Source organism: Thermobia domestica, chromosome 3 (assembly GCF_964235325.1).
Source record: "Thermobia domestica chromosome 3, izTheDome1.hap1.1, whole genome shotgun sequence".
In the NCBI taxonomy this organism is placed as follows: Eukaryota; Metazoa; Arthropoda; class Insecta; order Zygentoma; family Lepismatidae; genus Thermobia; species Thermobia domestica.
In genome coordinates this window covers 182,187,860-182,211,365 of record NC_137456.1, presented here as the reverse complement: position 1 = coordinate 182,211,365, position 23,506 = coordinate 182,187,860, and the positions used below count along the sequence as shown (strand labels likewise).

Sequence of the window (23,506 nt, the reverse complement as noted above, 5' to 3'; positions counted from 1 at the left end):
GTTTTTAACCTTTACCGCTTTTTTTCGGGGGGGGGGGGGAGTCCTTCGGAAAGAACCGAGAATGCCATGTCCGCTTTTCTCAAGATCCCCGAGAATCCCTAAAACTGTTGAATGTGTAAGTCTAGACACTTTCTTCCATTAGCACTTTCAAAACCATCGTTCATATATTTCATTTAAGCAGGCTGCTAGAAGTCTTTACATTTTAAAGATTTTCCTGTGTTACAGGATTATTTTTATGTTTTTTCTTAACTGATCTAAATTCCATGTAAATTAGATTTTCACGAGTTCAGCAGCTCAGTAACGTTGTCTCTTAAAATAGTTAACCTCCCATTGATAAAGGTTTTACTTTAGCTAGCTATACAGAAACAAGGAGGGGGGGTGTACAATTGATTTAATTAAATTTATAAATTCTGTAAATAAAAATAGCTTTTCTTACCTGCTTGCTGCACAATGGACAAAAGATTATTCTTCCATCGTATGTTAGATCTGGAAATTCTTGCAACCACTGGCGAATCAAGGTACTTTTTGAAGACTTCTCCTTTGGCATTGTTGCGTATGATACAAAACTTCTTTTTAAGAATCCTCAAGATCTGTGACTGGGCTGTAAGCCGTTGAGTCCAATTGTTCATGCGTTGTAGAGACGATGTATCGTTCTTGAACTACGTGTTTAAGATAAATCACTGCACTGACCCGAAAATGATACATGGATGGATACTCCAGTCAACTGAACCGCGTCACTTCATGAATCGTTTCTGTTCGTGGACTTTGGTTTTTCCCAAATATTGAAAGCGAAGACCCGAAGAGATTCTTGCTTCAATAGAGCTGTGTGTTGATTTGTGAATGTGTGTGTGTAAACTATTGTCCAAATTCCAGAGAGCTGAACGGATCACAGAAGAGCTGAAGTGAGCCGCTACAGAAGAGAAAAGGTGGAATAGTTCCAAGAATGCAGAACGGCAGGGAGGGGAATATTGGTTACTGCGATATGCACTTAGCAATAGCTTTGGTTTTGCCCCTGGGGAAAGAGAGACAGACAGAAAGAGATAGAGATCTTTCAGTACAGTGTCTGCAGGATGCAAAGGGATGGTTTGTCTTTGTCTTTCACAAATGGGCTTGACCTTGAGCAGAAATAGCTCAACTTTTAGAAACAATTTTTTACATACAACCACCCTCTGCGTTTCACTTCTTCATACGAGTTAGACTAAAATTAGCCTCGACAAACACACTCACTCTGCCTTCAGATTTGTCAATTAAATTTCACTCAACACTAAAAAAAAAGTTTATTTAAAAAATACAGGAATTTTGTATTTTTTGCAGTTTTAGGCATTTTTAGGCCAAAACGGCCAAAATAGGCGCTAAACTCCATTTTAGGCATTTTTAGGGCACTTATAAAGTGTTTTAATAGGCTTAATTCCTCATGATTCGTAAAGATCCGAAGTATTTTTTTACTTCCTATAAAGGGAACAAAATAGGCATTTGCCTTAAAATCCGAAGTCTAGTAATTACATACTTTTTCCTTCATATGTAGGTTCGTCAAATCCTTAAATGTTTGTGATTCACACCTGTAGGGTGCTTGAACTCAAATTTCATACTACGTATTTTTACATATTTTGACCAATATTACATATTTCTATGGTTTCTACATATTTTTTTACATAAAATTGTCTTAAAATTTTGTGTTTACTGAAATTTTAATATATATATATATATAATATAACCTGTCCAACTGTGCAAGGCTTGCATCTAGATTCAATTTTGTCATGTCTATCTTTTCGTTTCTTTACCGAAAGAGAAATCTCTCTCTCTTTTTTTATTTTTTATTTGTCAAACCATGGTTCGCAGAATTTTCGCCGATAACAAAAGCAATATAAGAAGAAACAACTAAAAATCCTCCCTCCGGGATACATTAGCAGCGCCCTTTATTCTCAACTCTGGAGGAAGACAGATCACGTGCCTGACAGGCGACTGGCCAGGAAATTCCTAAAATAAAGTCTATTTGATTGTTATCGGAGATCTGACTGGAAAAAAGATGAAAGCGAATTCTGCAATTCAAGTTAAAACTGTATGCTAGTGTGCTTCCAGGAATTTACTGCAAGAGTTCGTTCCAAGAAGCTGGCGACAATGGCAATATCATAGCAGGTAACGTAAGCTTTCAAAGAACTTCGCTTGTTCAACTGAATAACAGAAGGACAGTACTCTAGTATTGCAGCTGCAAAACGCACGTATTCTGTATTGACCATCGAAGTTAGAAATGGCTCCGATTGCCTCAACTTTATCCGCGAAATAGCGGTCGTGAGTAACTATCGATGATGCGTTTACTGCAGACGGTAAAGTTGTGTTGTGCCAAGTGTGTGATAAAAAGAAAATGATGTTCAATGAAATCTCAGAACAACATGTACGAAGTGCACCCCATGTAAGAAATAAAAATTTGCGAACTGCAAAAAAGCAAGTACTCTTGACACAAATGCATCAAGATACTTCAGTGAGTCTTGTACCAAGCAATGATAGCAGCAAACATTCCTTGGAACAAAGTTCAAGTGCCAAAATACCGTGCTTTTCTGGAGAAGTACTACGGGCGTCGAATTCCTGACGAATCCACTCTTCGAAAGTGTTATCTCGAAGTTCGTTATAGGGAAGCTATAGATACCATTAGGACATATATAGGTAGTTCATATATTTGGATTTCTGTGGGCGAAACAACAGACGTTTTGGGACGTTATGTACCAAATTTAGTGATTGGAAAGTTATGTGAAAATGCTCCATCTAAATCCTATCTTATTCCGAGTAAATTGCTGGAACGCACGAATCATTCCACGATTGCTCGCTTTGTAAAAGATGGTCTTAAAGTGTCGTAGCCGGCAGGAGTTCAGGAAGAAAAAGTCCTTTTTCTCTATAAGACAGTGCAGCGTAGGCCTACATGTTAAAAGCGGCTAGAGCACTTACAGTTTTTTTACCTTCACTTAATTCATTTCACCTGTATGGCCCATGCTCATCAGCGTGTTGCTGAAGAGGTGAGAGACACCTTTTGCGAAATAAATTCATTTCACCTGTATGGCCCATGCTCATCAGCGTGTTGCTGAAGAGGTGAGAGACAACTTTTGCGAAATAAATCAACTAGTTTCTTCCACGAAAAAAAGGTTTGTTAAGGCGCCACGTGTTCAAGTTTACAGAGATCAACTGCCAGACGTGCTACTTCCTCCGGAGCCTGTGCTTACGCGATGGAGCGCTTGAGTACAGACAGTATATTTCTACAATGAATTTTTTCAAAAAATTAAGCCTGTTGTTCATTCATTTCCATCGGAGTCTGCTATGTCAGTTGGCATTGCTCAGAAACTGTTTAATGACTCAAAACTAGCGTGTGATATCGCATACATAGACAGCAATTTGGTTGGTTACCTACAAGCATTAAAAAGCTAGTGATTGTTGGGCGGCCTCTTCCGGAATCCATGGAAATCATAGAGGATGCAAAGAGACTTCTGCAAGGTGTGTGGAGATGTAGGAGAAAAAGTTCGAAAGAACTAAATGCAGTGCTGGAAAGAAACCCGGGTTACGACAGCCTATTGGCAGTGTGTGAGATTCTCAGTGGTGAAACAAGAACCCCCTGAAGATATTTCCCCCAACTAAATTCCCCTGTTGAAATACGCTCCTGTTACTTCATGTGATGTGGAGAGATCATTCTCTGCATACAAGAATATTTTATCCGATCGCCGACAAAATTTTACTTCTGGTCATTTGGAAATGTACCTTGTAACCCATTGTGCAACAACACACAGTTGAACTGCAGGCACATCTTTTTAAGTACTTTATTTCAAATTAAAAACGTTCATTAGTGGAAATATTCTTCAATCTTAGTTCAGCTGGTATTGTTTAAAAGCAGTGATTTATATAGACCCCCTAACACCCTCCCAGCACCCCCTAAAATTTTCGGACACCCCCTGAACTAAATTCTTTACACCCCCCAACTAGGGGGGTGCAATATTAAAAAGATTCATTCTCGTTCTGCCTAAAGCCTTCCAGGACTTTGTAGAAAATGTTTAAATGATCTTACTTTTAGGCAAAAATGCAATATGTCTAATCTTCGGAGACATTGAATTCTATGCGAGGAGGAAATTCTTACGAAAAATGCGCACCGAAAAGCCTGACTCCTAGCTTGTTTATATGCAGATCGGAACTCATTTATAAAATGGCTGTTGTAACGAGTGCGGGAACGAAATCCAAGAGGTCAAAATGCAAGGAAAATTCTGACGAGGACAAAATCCAAAGGACAAAATCACAGGATTATACATTGGATGTACCAGTGCACACCTTATATGATTATTTTTTACCTTCAATTGTCATATACTCAAAAATGTTATCTCTATCTTTTTAACTGAAATACTTTTTTCTTTTAAAATGCTGAAAACTCGTAAAATTCGTAAAAATGATATAATAAAAGGGCAGATTGGCTTTAATTACTTTCACATATACCCATATGAAAACTTCTGGGTATTCCTATTTATTATACCTTTAATACATTTGAAATACGTTTAGCATATCACAGTAAGACCATTCATTTTAATTACGAAAAGTAACTGTGATGCTATTTGATCTTTAAAAAAAGTCATTTTTGTATGGTAGCATATAACAGTCTTTTATTTTGAGTAATGTATAAATATTTATTTTAATTCTGAAATTCTGATCAAGATTTTTTTTATTAAAGATTAAAATGTGAAATATATACTTACTATAACAGTCTTACGTCTCTCATTGGGTTTGCAGCATTTTTTAAAATGTTATTTCCGTAAAGTGAAGAATTTCAGATAAGATTTTACATGCATAATAGTTGAAGAAAAAAAATAATCATTATTTTATTAATCTGCGCCTATAATTCTGTCCCTTGAATTTAGTCCGTTTTGTCTGAATTTTCCTTGGGGTTGGTCCTCTTGAATTTTAACTTGATTTCGTAATAATCTGTTTGGTAATTCTAACAGAGGCTCTAAGAAGAATAACTATTTCTTCAAGTTTCATCATAAATTTTAGATGTTATTCTTGTTCGTCTCGGAAAAATGACGAGGATACAATTCTTTATCAGCAGTGTTTTTACATCTACTTTGGTAAAGATGAATGTGATTTTTTAAAAATACCTACGAGCAAATGGAAAATTGATTGACTCAGTTGCAAGAAAGCCGTTTGACATTGTAACTGAAACGAACATAAAATATCTTAATTCGGTATTTGAATCAAATTATTTCACATCAAGATTTTATTTACTTTTCAAATAGTTCATCCAGTGGCGTATTTACGATTTTGTTTCTGGGGGGCTTTGGTAACTTTCGGAGGGGGGGGGGCTTTGCCTGAAAATGTGAAAATTCTGCAAGATATTTCGTATACTTTACTATAGTAAGTAAGATTTCATGGGGGGCTTAAGCCCGGAATCCCTCCCCCTAAATACGCCACTGAGTTCATCTCTAACATGCTAAGAGGCGCAGTACGTAAAAGGTGTCACAGTTCACAACTCCTTTTTCGGCATCACCTTAGCTGATTTGTCTTATATGCATAATTATATATACTATATGCAATAGTATCATATATACTTCCATTTTCATATTTATATTGTCAATGTAAATACAGCAATACAAAATATCAATATCAATATTGAAATACTTGTATGTTTTTTTGTAGTTTCAATCAAATCAGAAGGTCAGGTAATCGGGGATAGGGGCCGGCCGTCTTACGCATCCTTTTGAATTTTTTGCTTAATACATGGCCAAACATGTCTTGAGGATGTGAATTGTGGCACCTTTTACGTACTGCAAGTAGTGGCGATTTTAGCGGGTAGGCCGAGTAGGCACGGGCCTACCCAAAACATTGAAAAATATACAGGGTGTCCAATTTTAATCTTTACTCAAAAATATCTCGAAAACAGTTCAACATAAAATAACCGAACAAAAACTCAAATAGGAAGTGCCATGGGGCACATCGAATGGTGTTATCGCGGTACCCCCAGGGCCGCCCTTCATGGAAGCCTAGGGCCCAACTTTAAAATCGTAAATGGAAACATGTGGCGAGTGATACCCACATGTTGTATAGGAAATCACATAGGGTATTTATCACTCCACGGCTCGAGAATGATGCCACAGAGAAAAAGATGATTGAAGTAGAAGTAACTTCAAAGGAGGAAATCTAATTTTTAGAAAATTATCTTTCCGACCTTCCTCCGTAAGTGGGTGAAGCGGGAATGAGTGCAATCTGAAATAAGAAACCCACTTTTACTTTCAATAGATAAGGTTTGCCTGAAAAATGTGTGTGTACAATTGACTGGTATTGTAATGAATAAAAGTTGAAATTCGGTTTGAAGGGTAGCGTTAATTTGTATTACAAAGTGTGATTTGAAATGAAAAAGGAAGCAACTGAAATGCGAAGCAAAGGTTGTAATAATATATTTTTGGAACTTGGAAACGTTTTGCCCGCCCCTGAGAAATTAACGCAATGCATGCAACATATTTGGGAGACATCTTCATCAGTATGAACCGTTTCGTACTGAGGATCACAACTGAAATTGCCGCTGAAAGTTAATCGGAATGTGACTTGGACAACATCTCGGTGAACCTCATATTCTGTCTCTTAAATTTCCCTCTCAGGTATTGGGTAGGTTGAAAATGGGCATGCTTCCTGCTCCGCCCGTTATAACTGAGATTGTCGTTGTCTTTCTGTTCCACTAATAAATATCGGGATGGTATCTTCTGTACTGCAACGGCCGTTGACTTTCCATAGGTATCACTCAACCCATATTTTCATTTAAAATTTTAAGGTTGGGCCCTGGGCCCTCATGAAGGACGGTCCTGGGGGCACCGCGATAACACCAAGACATTTTCGTTTGACGTGTCCCAAGACATTTTCCTGTATTACTTTTTGGTTTGTTCATTATCTCCAACCATTTTCATATTAGTGATTGTGGGCATTTTATCTGATACAAGCATCATATCTTGGCGGCCATTTTGAATACGGTGACCGATATGGAAAATCTTTTGCCACAACACTGTTTAGTGGGTGACCGGGGCCCCCCATGAAGGGCGGTCCTGGGGGCACCGCGATAACACCATTCGATGTGCCCCATGGCATTTGCTATTTGAGTTTTTGTTTGGTTTAATTATGTTCAACCGTTTTCGAGATATTTCCGTGGAAAAATTAAAATGGGCCACCCCTATAAACACTAAAAGATATAGTAAAGAGTAAATATATTTTGCACTTTTCATATTAATGGTAAACAATTATTTAATAAACAGCATCAACCACTACTGTAAAAGTAATTTCCTATTGGCATTATTCAATCAAATTTGCATATGTATCCATACGCGAGGGAGCGGGTCTACCCAAAATTAAAATCCTAGAGCCGCCACTGACTGCGAGCCTTAGGATGTTGGAGGTGAACTACTGGAAAAATGAATAATATTTTGTTGTGAAATGACTTGATACTAGACCAAAGTAAGTTTGTTTTATCTTCTTTCAGCTACAATGTCAAACGGCTTTCTTGCAACTGAATAAATCAATTTTCCATTTCTCTGCAGGTAGCTTTTTTTATATTTTAATTACATTCATTTTTACTGAAGTAGATGTGAATAACACTGTTAATAACAGTGTTAATAACAGAACTGCATCTAGTCATTTTTCCGCGAAGAACAAGTAGAATAACATCTAAAATTTATGATAAAACTTAAAGAAATAGTTATTCTTTTTACAGAATCTGTTACAATTACTAAAGAAAAATTCTCTTGAAGAAATCCCTCCCAGGACAGAACTTCTCGTCCCGAAAGATTAGGCACAACGGGAAGACACCATTAAAAAACTTACTATTGTGGTTTTCTTTTTAACTGCCAATGTGTGTGTGTGTGTGTGTGTGTGTTTGTTTGTTTGCGTGTGTGTGTGTGTGCGTGCGTGCGTGCGTGTGCGTGTGCGTGTGTTGCGAAGTGATAAATCAGAAACAGTTGATTTCAGTAAGGGTAAAATTTTACACGAAACAACGCCAGCAAGAGACATGGCTCTCAAAAGAAGTCACACCGGTAAAAAAAAAATATATATATGTATCTTTGCAAGCCAAGTAATTAAGTGATCTGCATCGATAAACATGAATTTGTCTTCACGAGAAAGTAATAGTGCAGCAATAGAGTGATCATATCTGAGGTGTGGAATCCCTGGTTTGATCCCAGCTCCCGCCAAGCGATCTTTGTAGTGGATAAACAAAGTGTGCGTGTTTTTTCTCGTGGTTCGCCAGTTTCTTCATATTTTCGTCTCTCACCATTATCAGCCAACTTTCACTGTCTCCCTTAGTCTCCTTGTAGAGTTGTGGGACGTTAAACTAAAGGAAATAATGATTTGGAAACTAAACTACGCTGCAAAGAAACAAACTGGACCACACCTGATTTTCACATAACTTATAAATTAGTCCACGAGGAATATGAATCTGAAGAAAATTTGGCATTCCTTCTTTCAGAACTCGAGATATCTGAAAATAAATGTGACCAAGTAAGTAAACTGGACCACGCCTGATTTTCATATATTTCGTAAATTATACCACGAGGAACATGAATTGGAAGGAATTTTAATGTTAATGTAAATACAGAATGTTAATGTTAATGTATAGAGCTATAATGTAATTTTAATTTTAATGTATATACAGAAATAAAGAAGGAGAACTAATCGAGCTCGTATTTACCTATTGTCATCAATTTGTTTACTTCCAGAATATTCTCAGGCCATTGAAGTACAATCATTAAGTTTATATTTGGCCGTGAATATTAAAAAAAAAAAAAAAAAAAAAAAATCGGCATTCGGAACATGTATCCTAGCATATTGGTGGCGTGCGATATGCACATCCTAATGATGAAGGGGAAGAACTTCTATTCTACTTAGTTGAGGAGCCTCGTGAACATGACCTATCCTTAATTGAAAAATATATTTCGGAGGTTCAATATGAGTCAACAAGAGCACCACTGGATGGCAGGGGCGGATCCAGGGGGAGGGGCGATCGGGGCGATGCCCCCCCCCAGAAGAGGAAACTTTCTTATTTTATATATATAAATAAAACCCATACCAAAGTTGTCTCCTGCTAGCCAAAAACTAGAATATATATATATGTACTCTTCAACAAGTACCGACGGTCAAGAGCATTTACTTTTTACCTTAAAGCACATTCCAAAGTCGGGGCGTCAAATTTCTAGAGATTCATGTTCCTCGTGATCTAATTTAAAAGATATATGAACATCAGTATAATTCAGTTTGCTTCCTTGGTCACTTTTATGTTTTGGACATCTCGAGTTCTGAAAATTGAAATATGAAATTTTCGTCAGATTTATGCTTCTACTGGCTCAAATATCTCAAGTTCGATAGTCCAATAGTCAACATTCCTAAAGATTCATGTTCCTTCTGGTCTAATTTATAAAATATATGAGAATCAAGCGTGATAAGGTTGTTTGTCTGGTCACCATTAGATTTGGATATCTCGAGTTTTGAAAGCCGCAGCGTCAAAATTCCTTCAGATTCATGCTCCTTATGATCAGATTTCTCGAGGTCCGAGGGTCACATCGTCGGAATATTTTCAGATTCATGTTCCTTATTATCTAATTTATAAAATAACATATGAAAATCAGGTGTGGTCCAGTTTTCTTCTTTGGTGGTCCTCTTTATATTCGAATATCTCGAGTTCCAAACGTAGAAACATCAACATTCCTTCCGATTCATGTTCCTCGTGGTCTCATTTACAAAAATAGCTAAGCCAGGTCTGGTCTGGTTTGCTTGCCTGGTCTTCTTTGTTTTTCGGATATCTAGAGTTTCGAAAGTCGGGGCGTCAGCGTTTTTTCAGATTCATGTTCCTCATAGTCTAATCAATAAAATATATGAAAGTCAGGTGTGGTTCAGTTTGCTTTCCTGATCACCTGTGTTCATACGTGGTTTGAAGAGCGTCAGACTGAGCTTCAACACATCCCATGGCCTGCTTGATATCCTGATTTGTGCATTATTGATCATTTAAGGTTAGTTTTAAAGCAGTTAATCCTGTGCAATTTGCTTATCTATCGTTTCTGATGTATCTGACTACTGTGGTTAGGGGCGTCATTTGAAAAGAGACGGGTTGTGCTCACCTGAGTTTGAGAAATGCATGCTTTTTAACAAATTGTATACAATATACTAAGGAAAAACGTGAAATTCTTATCTTGGTGGGTAATCTTGCTCTCCTCTCTTCCTGGAAAAACTTGAAATGATGCCTCAATTAAAAGACGAATGCAAGCTGTGCTACACAATTGAGATGGAGTGGGTCAGTGGATCGTGGATAAGTCAGTCAAGATTTTTGGGTGGGTCAGTTAGTCGTGGGTCAACAGTACTTAGCCCACTGTGAACCATCAACCACCGCGACCCACCCTGACCCGCCGACTCATTCTACTCAGTGCATTGTACACAATATCTTCTCAACACTAGCAAATTTCTCTACGTTTTACTTTCAAGGCTTCCATTTCTCTTCCTTTTTCATTTGTTTCTATTTATTACCTGAAATGAGTATAGCCCTATCTAAGTGAAAAAAGAACTCCAGGTACTCTTGTATATTAATATTTGTAATTGATTGATTGATTGATTTTGAGTTTATCGTCCCGTTCAGCAGCGAGGCTATATGAGACGTGGACCTACTGATTAACGTGGAATCCGAACCACATGAGCTCCCGCCGGGAATCGAACCCGGGTCTCCCGCGCCAAAGGCGCGTACGCTAACCGCTTAGCCAAGGAGGAGCTCAATATTTGTAATTGTAACAATACAAATAGGACTTACTACTAGTATTTCCAGACACAGCTTGTGCGTTTCTAGAGGAGCTGATTGCTGAAAAAAAAAATAATCACCTGTAATATTTAAATAATTATATAAAAAATTGAATGTAGTTGTGTGTGCGTGATCATCACGCCCAAAATACAAAGTCAAATGAAGTGACTTTTGGTACCGGTATATTGTCAGGCCCCAATTATCATATCACTTTCAATATAACACTTACCCTAAGGGGGAGTGCGGGTCCAAAATTTTGCGAAAAATTAGTATCTTAGGAGCGTCCAACTTACGGAGATGAAATTCAGTATATTAACTTTTTACTAAAAATAAACAGCACGTGTCCTAGCATTTTTTTTTTATTTGAAATCCTCTTTTAATTGGGGGGAGCACTTTCTATATGTGGGAAAGTAGATTTATATGTAAAAATAATCGAAAACGATGGATTATAGTTGACAAATAAATTGAGAAAATCTACAGTGCTTAGCATTTTATTATATTCATTGCTTTCTATTACAATAATGGCTAAAGTTTGTGTTTACTGTATGGAGCGTTCAGAGCACAAGACAATCAAATCATAAAATTGTGAGAAAAACAGACATAAAATTAGTACTGTAAGCTTATTTACATGATGATTTTAAGTTTGTAGTTTATGCTTAATTATATGGATTTTTTTTTTTTACTTGGCCTATTTTATCTTGATTTGAGACTTACAAATTTTATCCTATTTTTCACTAAAAAGTATCTGCAATTCAACAAAGAAATAATATTATATGATAGTTAAATTGAAATCTATCATAAGACAAACACTTTACCATTTTATATCGTAATGGCCAGGTCAATCGGTATTGTAACAGAGCGGTGCTCGAGCGATTGAGCGTAGAAATAAAAATTCTGATTAGTGATAATTTCAGAGCCTTGTTTTATTACAAGTGCAAAGTCAGTATAGTCAGTGGAGAGGAGGGCGTGATCATGGGTCAGAGTTGTTGACAATGTGTTTTGCGGGTGATGGGTCAGAGTGGGTCACGGTGGGTGGTGGGTCGGAGTGGGACACTGAGTGGTGGGTCAACTTTCCATTGGACCACGAAATCTCTGCTACACTAAATTTGATCCAATGCTAGGCTTATATTAACGAGTTAACCTGTTTTCATTATTTTGATAACTATAGAGATTTTGACTGACATATGGGGATATATGATGTGGCTTGGGATAAAATAATCATGTAAAATTACATCATACACTTATATTATCAAAGTTTGGAACACGTTTTCAATCTTTCAGTGGGATTAAAGCAGGGTGATAATTAGCCTATAATCATTCTAAAAGTACAATGAACACATTATTGAAGATTTCATTGAAATTGGTTTGGTAGTTTTTGACCAGTCCTATATGGATAATTAGGGTTGCCAGATTTTATAAACGAAAAAAAGATACACCAATCGCAGGCTCTATATAAGGTCAGGGTTCCTATTCATTTGGTCAGAATCAATCAAATTACCTGTCTTTGCCAGGTCACTACTCAGAATTTTCCAGTTAATTCTATTCGTAGTTATCACAAATGAAGCCCCGCAAGGGATGTATAAAGAATGTGAAAAGGAAACATAAGAAGAACTGCCTTCCGTCCCTTATTCTGGATTTTGATTTGTTGTTTTAAACAGGTCCTAAATATTGCGCCAATTACAACATACCCTCCAATTTATGATTAAAGAGATACTGTTTTTTCTGTGTTGCTTCATCACCTAAATCAGAAACAGTGCCCTAAAAGAAATTTAAAATTTAGCAAGAAAAAATATATTTACGCTAAATTGAGAACAAGAAACAAAAAGTAAATCTTCTTAAAGACTAACGCAGGCTCTGCAGAAGTTTGCTATTAAAAAAAAAAGCAGTACCAAATTAATTACACAAGAGATATACCTAGAGTAAGTTGTTACGGAATCTTAACTGAAAATTACTGAAAAATTATCAGATAAAGGAAAAATATAAATTCAAAATTATTCAATGCGTACACAGCATCTTTAGAAATATTTATCCACACATGGGAAAGTATATTAAAGACAACTCAATTCTGTAATAGTTAAAGTGGGATTTCAAATGAAACTTAGATGTAAGACTATGGAGACAAACGCGGCAGACACTCAGGTAACCTTCCACATTACTCTTACAATACTATCAGTCAGTGGCGTATTTAAGGGGGGAGCTTCCGGGATTAAGCCCCTCTCGAAATCTTACTTAATATAGTAAATTAAATGAAATATCTTGCAGAATTTTCACAATTCCAGGCAAAGCCCCCTCCCCCGAAAGTTAGCAAAGCCTCCCCGAAACAAAATCGTAAATACGCCACTGCACCAGTGAATTATTCGAAAAATGAAGCTAATTCTTCACATCAAATATGTTAAACATATAAGAGAGATTTCGGACTCTTAGACTAATTATTTGCGAAACTAATATAGCAAGCAAAAGCTTTACATGACCCTTCGCAAGAACACAGATTTCTCTATTACACATTATCTTTTCAACTGGCTGGCAAAAATTATAGTTTTATTATTAAGGTGCACTAAATCCCCCTCCCCTTGATACGGTAAGTCCACAAACCACTTGAACTCTTTTCCCGCCAGGTCATAAGGTATATACAGGCGCAGTTAGCATGATTTCCAAAACAAAATAAGCTAACAATGGATTTTGTCACTGTAAGCAATACTTGAAATTAATAATAAAAGTGAAAATTTAAAACCACGAGTCGACACCTCTTCCAGGCACTTCGTATAAGAAATGTCTAATGTAGCAGAATGGAAGTTTAGAACAGTACGTTCAGAGTAACTAAAATCATCCACTTTAGGCCAGTACCTCGACTCTCTGTGCTGCCGATTGAAGTATAAAATAACTAGCAGTTAAAGCGCGTCATCGGGAAAAGTACGTTCTTTTCTGTTGAAAGTGATACTCGAGAAATTACCATATGCCCCTCTTGAATACTTTTAAAATTCTTTTCTCTCTCCATCTGGAAGCTAAACAACCCATAGGACGAAAGAGTGGATTTTCAAACTCCTTGTTGTTTGTTTAGTAAAATTCGCTGCACAAATCTTCCGAAAACATTCCGTTTTTAGGTGAGACATATTAGTTCTTGCTGTCCGAATTGTTTTCAATCTGAAGAACGAAAACCGGGACAAACAGATGTCCCGAAAACCTATTCATGACAGTTAATTCCCTAATTAAAAACCGGGACTGTTCCGGAAAACCGGGATGTCTGGCAACCCTATACATAATACATACCAACACATATGGCAATAGCATAATATATGAAGGTTTATTAAGTATAATCATTCCATAAAAATATGAATAAATGTGATTAAGCAATTGTGTAAATTGAAAGTTTGTTAAACTGGAAGAAAATCTGACAGAAATATGCTTAAACTAACCAGATGCTATTAATGCATAATTTATACAAAGCACAGATGATTCCACTACTTTTGATAAAACAAGGAGAGAAATAAAGAAGCAGATTTTTTCCTTATACATCGCGGAGGTAATTGCACTGCGACCTTGACAGCGGTTAGTGAACAAAGCTTTTGAGGTGAATGAAAGTATTTGGGATGGATCAAGAGGAGTAAATAAAAACAAGAATGATAAAGAAAGAGAGAGAGAAAGACATGTAATAATATATGCATATTGCAGCTTCATCGTCGTCACAATGCCAGCTTGTTTTCGTTATTCCTTTTTTGTTTGAGGGACGGCCACTCTATTTGTTGCGAGTAGAGAGCATGGGAGGGGCTGCGTGGGATGAATGCATAGCCAGCCAAGATCTAGAGAAAGAGAAAAAGAGAGAACGGAAACCCATCCGGATGATGTCATGACCTGTTGAATACGAGAGAACTGTTGCTGAAGATAATGTTTGTTTGTCTACCTGTGTTCCTGTGGGTGAAATGAAACTGTTCTTGATATCTTTGAAACAACAATGGTAACACTATGAAAAACTAAGAAGACGATTTAACTGAATGTGAATGCTGCTATCTTGCAGAGATTACAGCAGATGGATGTACTAGAGAGAATATCGTTAAGTGCCCAAAAGTTGTAAGACTTGCAAAGGATGTTATCTTAATTTCCAGGTGAGTGAGAAACCGATTGCCATTCAGCAAAGAAGTTTGTTTGTTTGTTTGTTTGTTTCATTTATCTACAAATCTTTAGGTACAACTACTTCTATTGAAATAATGTGAAAAACTTTAGTTTATAATTGAATCGGTCACTGTTAAAAGGGATTATATCCATTTAAATGTACTGAAACCTAATCCCCTTTTAACAATGATCGATACAATTATCAAACTACAGAAATCTTTCCGCGACAATGGCCAATAAGATTAATTATTTCAACAAAAAAGAGCAGGATCTTTATACTACGTTTTAGAAAAGCATCGTAGCTTAGCAAAACGTTAGAATTGATTCAACCTGGATTGTTCACTGAAACTTACAGCGCTAGAGATAACTAGAATTTGAGTATTGCCCATTTAATGTCTAACTTTCTGAGTAATCACTAATCACAGTTGGAATAAAATTATATAATGGGGAATCTTTTGGTTCCTAAATGAATTTCAGCACATTAATGGTCGGATTGACGACAGCCTTAGGAATAGATTATTCATAGAGACCTTACACTGGGAAACATATAGGTGTGCTATGTGCATAAAAAAGTTTATATGTCTTTTCACTATCACAACAAATTAAATAATTTACATCTTAATCAATTACAATCAAATTAATCCACCTTGTCACAGGATTCTGTTAACTGTATATTTGATCAAATATTAAGTAAAGTTTCAGTGGCTCTACAGTCATTCAACGATTAAAAAACAATTTGTTAGATATATATTTAATATTCTTCTTGGTTTTTATTATTTCTCTCTGTTCAAGAATAATAATGGTTTAATTTTAGAGCTTGATAGTTGAGTTGTTCGTTGATATCGAAGATCTTTCTGTACATTCATATTATTTTGAAGAAAACTATCTCTTTTTGATTGTGATATTAACATATTTAGATAACGGTTAACCCAACTTACTCAATTCAAAAGTTTTCACTTAGTCCAAAAGTAGTGTAGAAGTAAGAATTAGAGTAACTCTATCCATCACGACTCTGGAACTCACTAAAGGGACTCTGGAACTTACTTCTGACCAGAGTATATACACTTATTTATTAAAACTAAAATACAGTGTAATGGTTTCGACAAATTAACGTTGTCTTCATCAGACACTAACTCTGAATTAGTATCTGATAAAGATAATGTTAAGTTGTCGAAACCGTTACACTCTATTGTAGTTTTAATAGATAATGAAATGAAATGAAATCTTTCAGTTTTATGTCCCACAGTTATGCCGGCTAGGCTAAAGGAGACGGTGATGATGAGAAATGAATGAAATAGTGGAATGAATAAAGTAAAAGGAAACGGGAGAATCCCTCGGAAACCCACGCACACGGTGTTTGTCCATCACAAATTCACTTGGAGAGAGCTGGGATCGAATCAAGAACCCCATGCACCAGAGATGAACGCTCTACCACTGAGCCACCACGGTCCCTTTTAATAAATAATAGGGATGGCCAATTCCGGAATTTTTACTTTCCGGAATCCGGAAAGTAAAATCGGAAAATTCCGGAATTCGGAAAAATTCCGGATTCCGGAAAAATTCCGGATTTCGGAAAAATCCGGAATTCAGAAAAATCCGGAATTCGGAAAAATTCCGGATTTCGGGAAAATTCCGGATTTCGGAAAAATTCCGGATTTCGGAAAAATTCCGGGTTTCGGAAAAAAATCCGGAATTCGGAAAAAATCCGGAATTCAGAAAAATTTCGGAATTCGAAAAAAATCCGGATTTCGGAAAAAATCCGGAATTCGGAAAAATTCCGGATTTCGGAAAAAATCCGGAATTCAGAAAAATTCCGGAATTCGGAAAAAATCCGAAATTCGGAAAAATTCCGGAATTCGGAAAAAATATTTTTTCTTTTTGTAATCCTAAGAATTTTGTTCAAATGCAAACGAACAAATTTCCTTTTTGTAATCCTAAGAATGTATGATGCAAGTTAAGCTGAAACTTACATCCTAAAGTATACACTACTCAATCTTCCCATGGTTAATGAGATGTAGTCCAAAAGTACGATGTACTCCTAATATTTAATTTTTGTTTTACTGTGATATTGTCCAGAGGTAAGACATATATCACACTGAGATAAACAACTTGACATAATGAAGATGTTATCATACGTAGTTTTCCAGAAAATCGTGAGAAACGATTTTTTATGAAGTTAAAATATACGTCGCTTGTTGCCAGTGTGATGCAATAGAAAACTTTTATGCTGGAATAGTCTTATTATTATTATTATTATTATTATTATTATTATTATTATTATTATTAATCGTTTATGTACTGTAAAAGAAAAATATGAACCGTTAAGTAGTAGAATTTATCTGTTGTTTTTTGATATCTTCTAACAGTAATAACAAATTGCTTGTAAATACGCAATGATTATCAAGGACAATGGCATATTAATGTAAGGACTACTCTGCAGACTAGCAATAAACAATAAACAATAACAGATAAACAATAGTCCCCCCCCCAAAAAAAAAGTAACTAACTTGGGCACGTCAGAATGTTCGCGAGAATATAGGGACGCATTGAGACTAGCAAAAAACGTGGTGTTATTATTATTTAAAGGGCCGTACGATGGAGGCTTTAACGTTAATGTTAATGGCACCAATGAACACTTACTTGCTCTAACGGTTAACCTCATTTTTGAGATGATTCTTAGAAGTGGGCGTGTTGGCATGCAGTTGGAGTACTAACGATTTGCGTCACTATCGAACACTAACGTAGCACTAGCGACGTTTAAAGTCGAAATTGGAGTCTGACATAAGTGGCTTGTCAACTTCACGGACATTATATTTTCCTTGAATGCGAGAATTTTGCGCCCGGGAAATTTGCGCCCTACCACAAAAATAGGAAAAAATGCGCTCGCAATATATTTGCACTGGGATGTGTGCGCCCTACCCCAAAAAGAGGGGAAAATGCGCCGGCTATATATTTGCACTGGGATGTTAGCGCCCTACAATTCAACTTATTATTGTATTGTGTAAAGTAACTTCCACTCGCACTTGAACTAGGCTTGCCTCTCATCGTCTCAGTGAGTTACTCCATCCGTTATAATATTCCGAACAAATGAAAAAAATACAATTTTAGTTCACTAAAGGGCAATCCATACAAATACAATTTTTCATTATACTACAAAATTTACAATAAACGTATAAATGACTGATATATAATTATTTATTAATATAATCAAAGAGTATAATTTAATCTACAAAAGGCTGTTTGGCTCTACCCAGATATCTCTGTTCACAATCCTTGCGAGTTGTTTGGCTTTTCAGGACACAAAATATAGAAAAGAAAATGTAAAGTGAATGTAAAATCAGTTCAGTAATATTATCAAGAAAACTATGTACAGTGTGTTTACTTGCTGGAATTACACTTCAAACACACAATTGCGTTCAGTCGTTCTTTCAGAAAAAATGTTCCGGGGGGCACATTTAGTATTCCGGAGGGGGGTCACTGCTGGTACTATTCTATTTATTATTATATTATAGACGTATTATTTTGGTCTCCTCCGAGGGGGCACTCTGAGAGCTCTGGGGAGGCCAGTGTTCCCCCAAAATCATCTCTGGAAGAAGCAGTGATTGCGTTGATCCGTTGTGTTCTTTTGGCTTATATTGAAGTTTATTCTCCCCTTATATAGCCACAATGAAAATAAATCATAAATGGCATGGTTGTGGGGGGAGGATTGTTTATGCTGTAATGTCAGCCCCTCCGAGCAAATGCGTAAGCTCCAATAGGTTCTTTTATTTCGCAGGGCTCAAACTTCCCGGTGGAGGTACATCGCAGGCGCAATTTTCCCTGTTCTTGAGGTAGGGCGCAAATTTCCCAGACGCAAAATTCTCGACACCGTTCGAATGACCTCGGAAGACGATATCTTTTTCAATACTTTTTTTATATTATTTTACTCGAGATTTCTTCATAGCTTCTTATTAAAATACTTACTAATATATCCTCATTTTATTGTCCTAACCAATCAATATGGGTATGTTGTCAGTAAAATATTTAGATTGATCGAGCCTCTGGTGTGTAACCACAGTATTTCATATCATGCCCCCATTAGAAATCTTGGCTAAACGAACCAATATATGTTGCCAATAAAATAGTTTAGAATGATTGAGCCCCTGGTAAATAACCACAGTATTTCGTGACAGACCCCCCCCCTTCCTATTACCATATTCTAGCTATGTGCCTGACTCAGCTAATTCTCTACATTCTTTACCAAGCACACATTTTCTAAAGCGGAAAATGCTCTCTAAATACCTAAGCTCATTATTTTCAGCAGATGCACAAACTGGGTAACATTCTATCTACATGAATGTTATATATGTCGATTACTGGAAACCGCTTCTCGCTATCTATTACCATATTTACTATATAATGATTAACATTAAAACCGGAAATGGTTGATTTGTACCGCTTCCGGTTTGAATATTACATTCATCAGGGAACTCGATTCTTAACTATTGACTCTGTACATCATGGCCAAAATTGATTGGTAATCCATCAGATAGTTTTTGAGACTGTTTGTTTCACTGACGGACAGAATGAATATATGGCTATAGAGTTACGATAAACTAAATTCGTTAATGAGTGATGATGGAACAAATATAAGAAAGGGTACCAAGAGTACCACCGGGAAAATTTTCGAACACAAAATTAGCCATCGAAAACCCACATGTCCTGGGTTAGAATACCATAGATGAAAACTCTACCACTGAGTCATCAATCACCCGCTTATTAGTTTTGTTAACTATTATATTAATATAAATTAATGAATGCCTGCTTATGTTAATTATTGAACAATTACATTGTATACTTCGTAAAGTCAAAAATTGTAAATTTGTGTTTACTGTACATACAGTGAGCGCAGAAAGTGTTCGTACACCTATGCTATTGAAACGAGAATGCCTGCGAAAAAGAAACAGAAAATTTAAGAAGTGTAATAACACACACAATATGAATTATGAAAACTAAGCTTTATGAATATATCAATAAAGAACCACAAAGACAAGTTTAATGGTTAGAAAGTAAATAAATTCCGTAGAAAATGTATAGAGTAGACGCAAAAAGTAATCGTACACCTGACGTACGAATACGAAACAAAGATACCACAACTGGGGTTCACTAGTATTCACCTGCGTATACACCTCTGTATAGCATGACGAGTAACAGAATGAGTTTAGTTGTGAATAGGAGTGAAAAAACTGCACAGTGGGCTGTCGAAATGGGAAGCAACCGAACAGAAACAAATGAGGAGACAAGAAAAGTAATTATTAAAGTGCATAAGAAGGGTAAGTCTTTGAGAAAGATAGCAAACCTCAGGGGCAGATCCAGATGGGGGCGATCGGGGCCATCGCCCCCCCCCACAAGAGGAAACTTTCTTATTTTATATATAAATAAACCCATCCATAACAAGTTTGGAGCTCTTAAAAGTAGCAGTATTACTGCCGACCGCCCCTTCCCCAGAAGTCCGTCCTGGATCCGCCCCTGTATAGAGTAGCCACAATCGAGTATTTTCCGCTGTATGTTTGGAGTCGTTGTCTTGCTGAACAATAAATTGTTTTCAAGAACCATCTTCTGCGCACTAGTATGGAGATATTCCTTTAATATGTTAATATACACTTTGTGGATCATCACTCCATCGATAAGGTGGAGACGACCCACTCCTGAGGCACTCATACAACCCCAGACGAGCACGGACCCACTTCTGTGTCTTACTTTAGGGACGAGATTTTGAGGATTCATCTCTGTATTCACCTTGCGCCATACCATACGCCTCCCATTGGACTCGATAAAATTAAATTTACTTTCGTCCGAAAATATGACCCTATTCCAGAAAGAAGCCTGATCCCTTATCTTTATACTCTTTTTCAAACTTTAGTCTCTTTATACGATTTGTCTTGTTCACCCAGAACATTTTCCTGGCTATCCGACCATGATACCCTGCAAATATTCCGCACTGTACTGGCTGATACTTTAACACCGCGTGTTTCCAGATCCGTTGCCAATTGCACAGCACTACTTTTTGGAACCTTTTTTCTTTCCCTAATAATGTAACGTTTAACTTGTTCACTCAACACTCTTGGTCTTCCAGTTCTTTTTTTTATTATTATTATTTTATTATCTTTTTATGGTTTCGCACAGTGATAGAAACATTATACATCGCAATTATTGTTTGTACTGTTGAACGAGGCCTGTCTGCAAGGTTTGCCAGGGGCGGATCCAGGACGGACTTCTGGGGGGGGGCGGTCGGCGGTAATACTGCTACTTTTAAGAGCTCCAAACTTGTTATGGATGGGTTTATTTATATATAAAATAAAAGTTTCCTCTTGTGGGGGGGGGGCGATGGCCCCGATCGCCCCCCTCTGGATCCGCCCCTGACTCTATAATACCTTGAAACAGCTTCGCACACCTCCCCAATCCCCAGACATGAACCCCATAGAACATCTATGATCTGTTCTGGAGACAAGAATCAGAAGGCACAGCTTGTCTACTAAAGAAGGCCTAAGAAAAGCTATTCAAGAAGAATGGGACATAATCAGTCCCGAAACTACAGAACTACGAACTACTACAGGTGAAATCAATGCCACGAAGACTACAGACAATCATTAATTCACAGGGTAATCCCACAAAATATTAAATAACGTAATATACTTTATAAGCATTAATTCAAGCATAAGTGTACGGTGACTTTTTGCGTTTACAAAAAAGGAATTCTCTCTTTTCTTCTGAACAAAACAGTGATTGTGTTTGTTTGGCCTTTCTCTTGTATATAGAAATAAAATGTATGGATGTGTAGTCTTAATTCTGGTTATATATATATTTTCCACCTCCCGTTCTCATGCTAGCTGTTTTCAATATAAAGTACGGTGTACGAACACTTTCTACGCTCACTATAGGTATGTTGACAATAAGCGAATGTTATTAGAATATTTGTTGAGATTTATTTTCCTTCACTGCCTTTCGCCTGGTTAAAAAGTAGTTTGCAGTGCTTTGGAGCAGCTGCAGGTGGGAACGCGATGATGTTTGAGACATACCGGCGACTTTTTTGTGTGTGAAAATAAGACCTTTCTCATAAAGTAGTAAATAACTGCAGTAGCAATTGTCTACGTAAATGATAAAGACATATTCAACTACAACAAATTAATACAGTATATATAGCCTATTCATTATTGTGTTTCTCTTTTAACAGCTACTAGCTAAGGATGGCCAATTCCAGAAATTTTACTTTCCGGAATCCGGAAAGTAAAATCCGAAAAATTCCGGATCTCGGAAAAATTCCGATTTTTTCTGAATTCCAGAATTTTTCCGAAATCCGGAATTTTTCTGAATTCCGGAATTTTTCCGAATTCCGGAATTTTTCTGAATTCCGGAATTTTTCCGAAATCCGGAATTTTTCTGAATTCCGGAATTTTTCCGAATTCCGGAATTTTTCCGAATTCCGGAAAGTAAATTTTCCGATTCCGGAAAACAAAATTTCCGGAATCCGGATTCCGGAAAATTTTGGCCGTCCCTAATAAATAAGTTTATATACTCTGGTCAGAAGTGTTAATTATTCCTTAAAAATTAGAGATGGTACCAAGGCTTAGAGTGATGATTATAAATCGAGACGAGACCGAGATCGTAATAAGCACTTCTGATTTGAGATGAGACTTAGTTCAGTCTCAAAAGTCTTGGACTCATCTCGAACATGGACCACAAAATACTGAAATACCTTTACTCAAAAGTCGTGCAAGATAATGAAACAATTGCTCTTGGATATCACAGTCATGGGTGTATAGACGCCAGAAAGTGAGGCGAACATCAGGTCTAATTACTTGGGTATACAGAAGGTGTTTCAAACAGCACATAATTTTCAGTTAGGATTCGTTTTCCAGTTATTTTAATTACTGCAAAGGTGCATGCTATTCAACATACTAATAAACTTTTTTTTTTTTTTTTTTTTTTTTTGTAAAAACATACACCTTACATCAACAAACGAAGTTCCCAACAGTATTTTTCCCCTTGGTTCATGAAGCTATTTATATCCTAGTGTGATATGCTAAAAATTATCTCTCCAGGAAAAGGCCTATTTAAATATGTTTTGTTGTTTTACTGCAGTCACTGTGTATGTTCAATAATGATACCGATTTTAATTTGAAACAGGATAAAATCATCAGATTCGAATTGGGTAGGAAAGGAATTTCAGAATAGAATAGAACAGCGTGGAAAGAGGAAAAGCATCAGATTAAATCAATGGATAGAGCTATCAAGATGCAATACCTTACTTAAAATTCGTAATAAATTGATATTAACTTTTTAAAAATAACTTCTGAGCTGATTAAAAGTAGAAATTTCTCTCATTCACTCTCTCTCTCTCTCTCTCTCTCTCTCTCTCTCTCTCTCTCTCTCTCTCTCTCTCTACACGTACTGTACTTTGCGGTATAGTCTCAATATATTTTACTAAAATTAAGGATTAGGTGTAGCTGTAGCTATAGGTTAGCTATAGTTAGGAATCCTATAGCTCTCAAACGCAATAATGCAAACCTCGTGACATATAACTCTACTTGTCCTAGCCATAGTCTAATGTAGTAGCCAGAAGAGATAGAGGCTCTTTGC

At 36.6% G+C, this 23,506-nt stretch overlaps 1 protein-coding gene across 2 annotated transcripts in view; it reads left to right on the top strand.

Moving 5' to 3' along the window:
* Scgdelta (sarcoglycan delta) overlaps positions 1-23,506 on the top strand; it is a 589,315-nt gene that overhangs the window by 124,363 nt on the left and 441,446 nt on the right. Inside the window, exon 1 of one of the 2 annotated variants that reach the window (XM_081752055.1) lies at positions 14,616-14,880. The exons of the other annotated variant lie outside the window; for it this stretch is intronic. The gene's annotated coding sequence lies outside the window, so the exon portion shown is untranslated. Of the gene's footprint in view, positions 1-14,615; positions 14,881-23,506 lie in introns of those variants that run through there. 2 annotated transcript variants of the gene reach the window in all.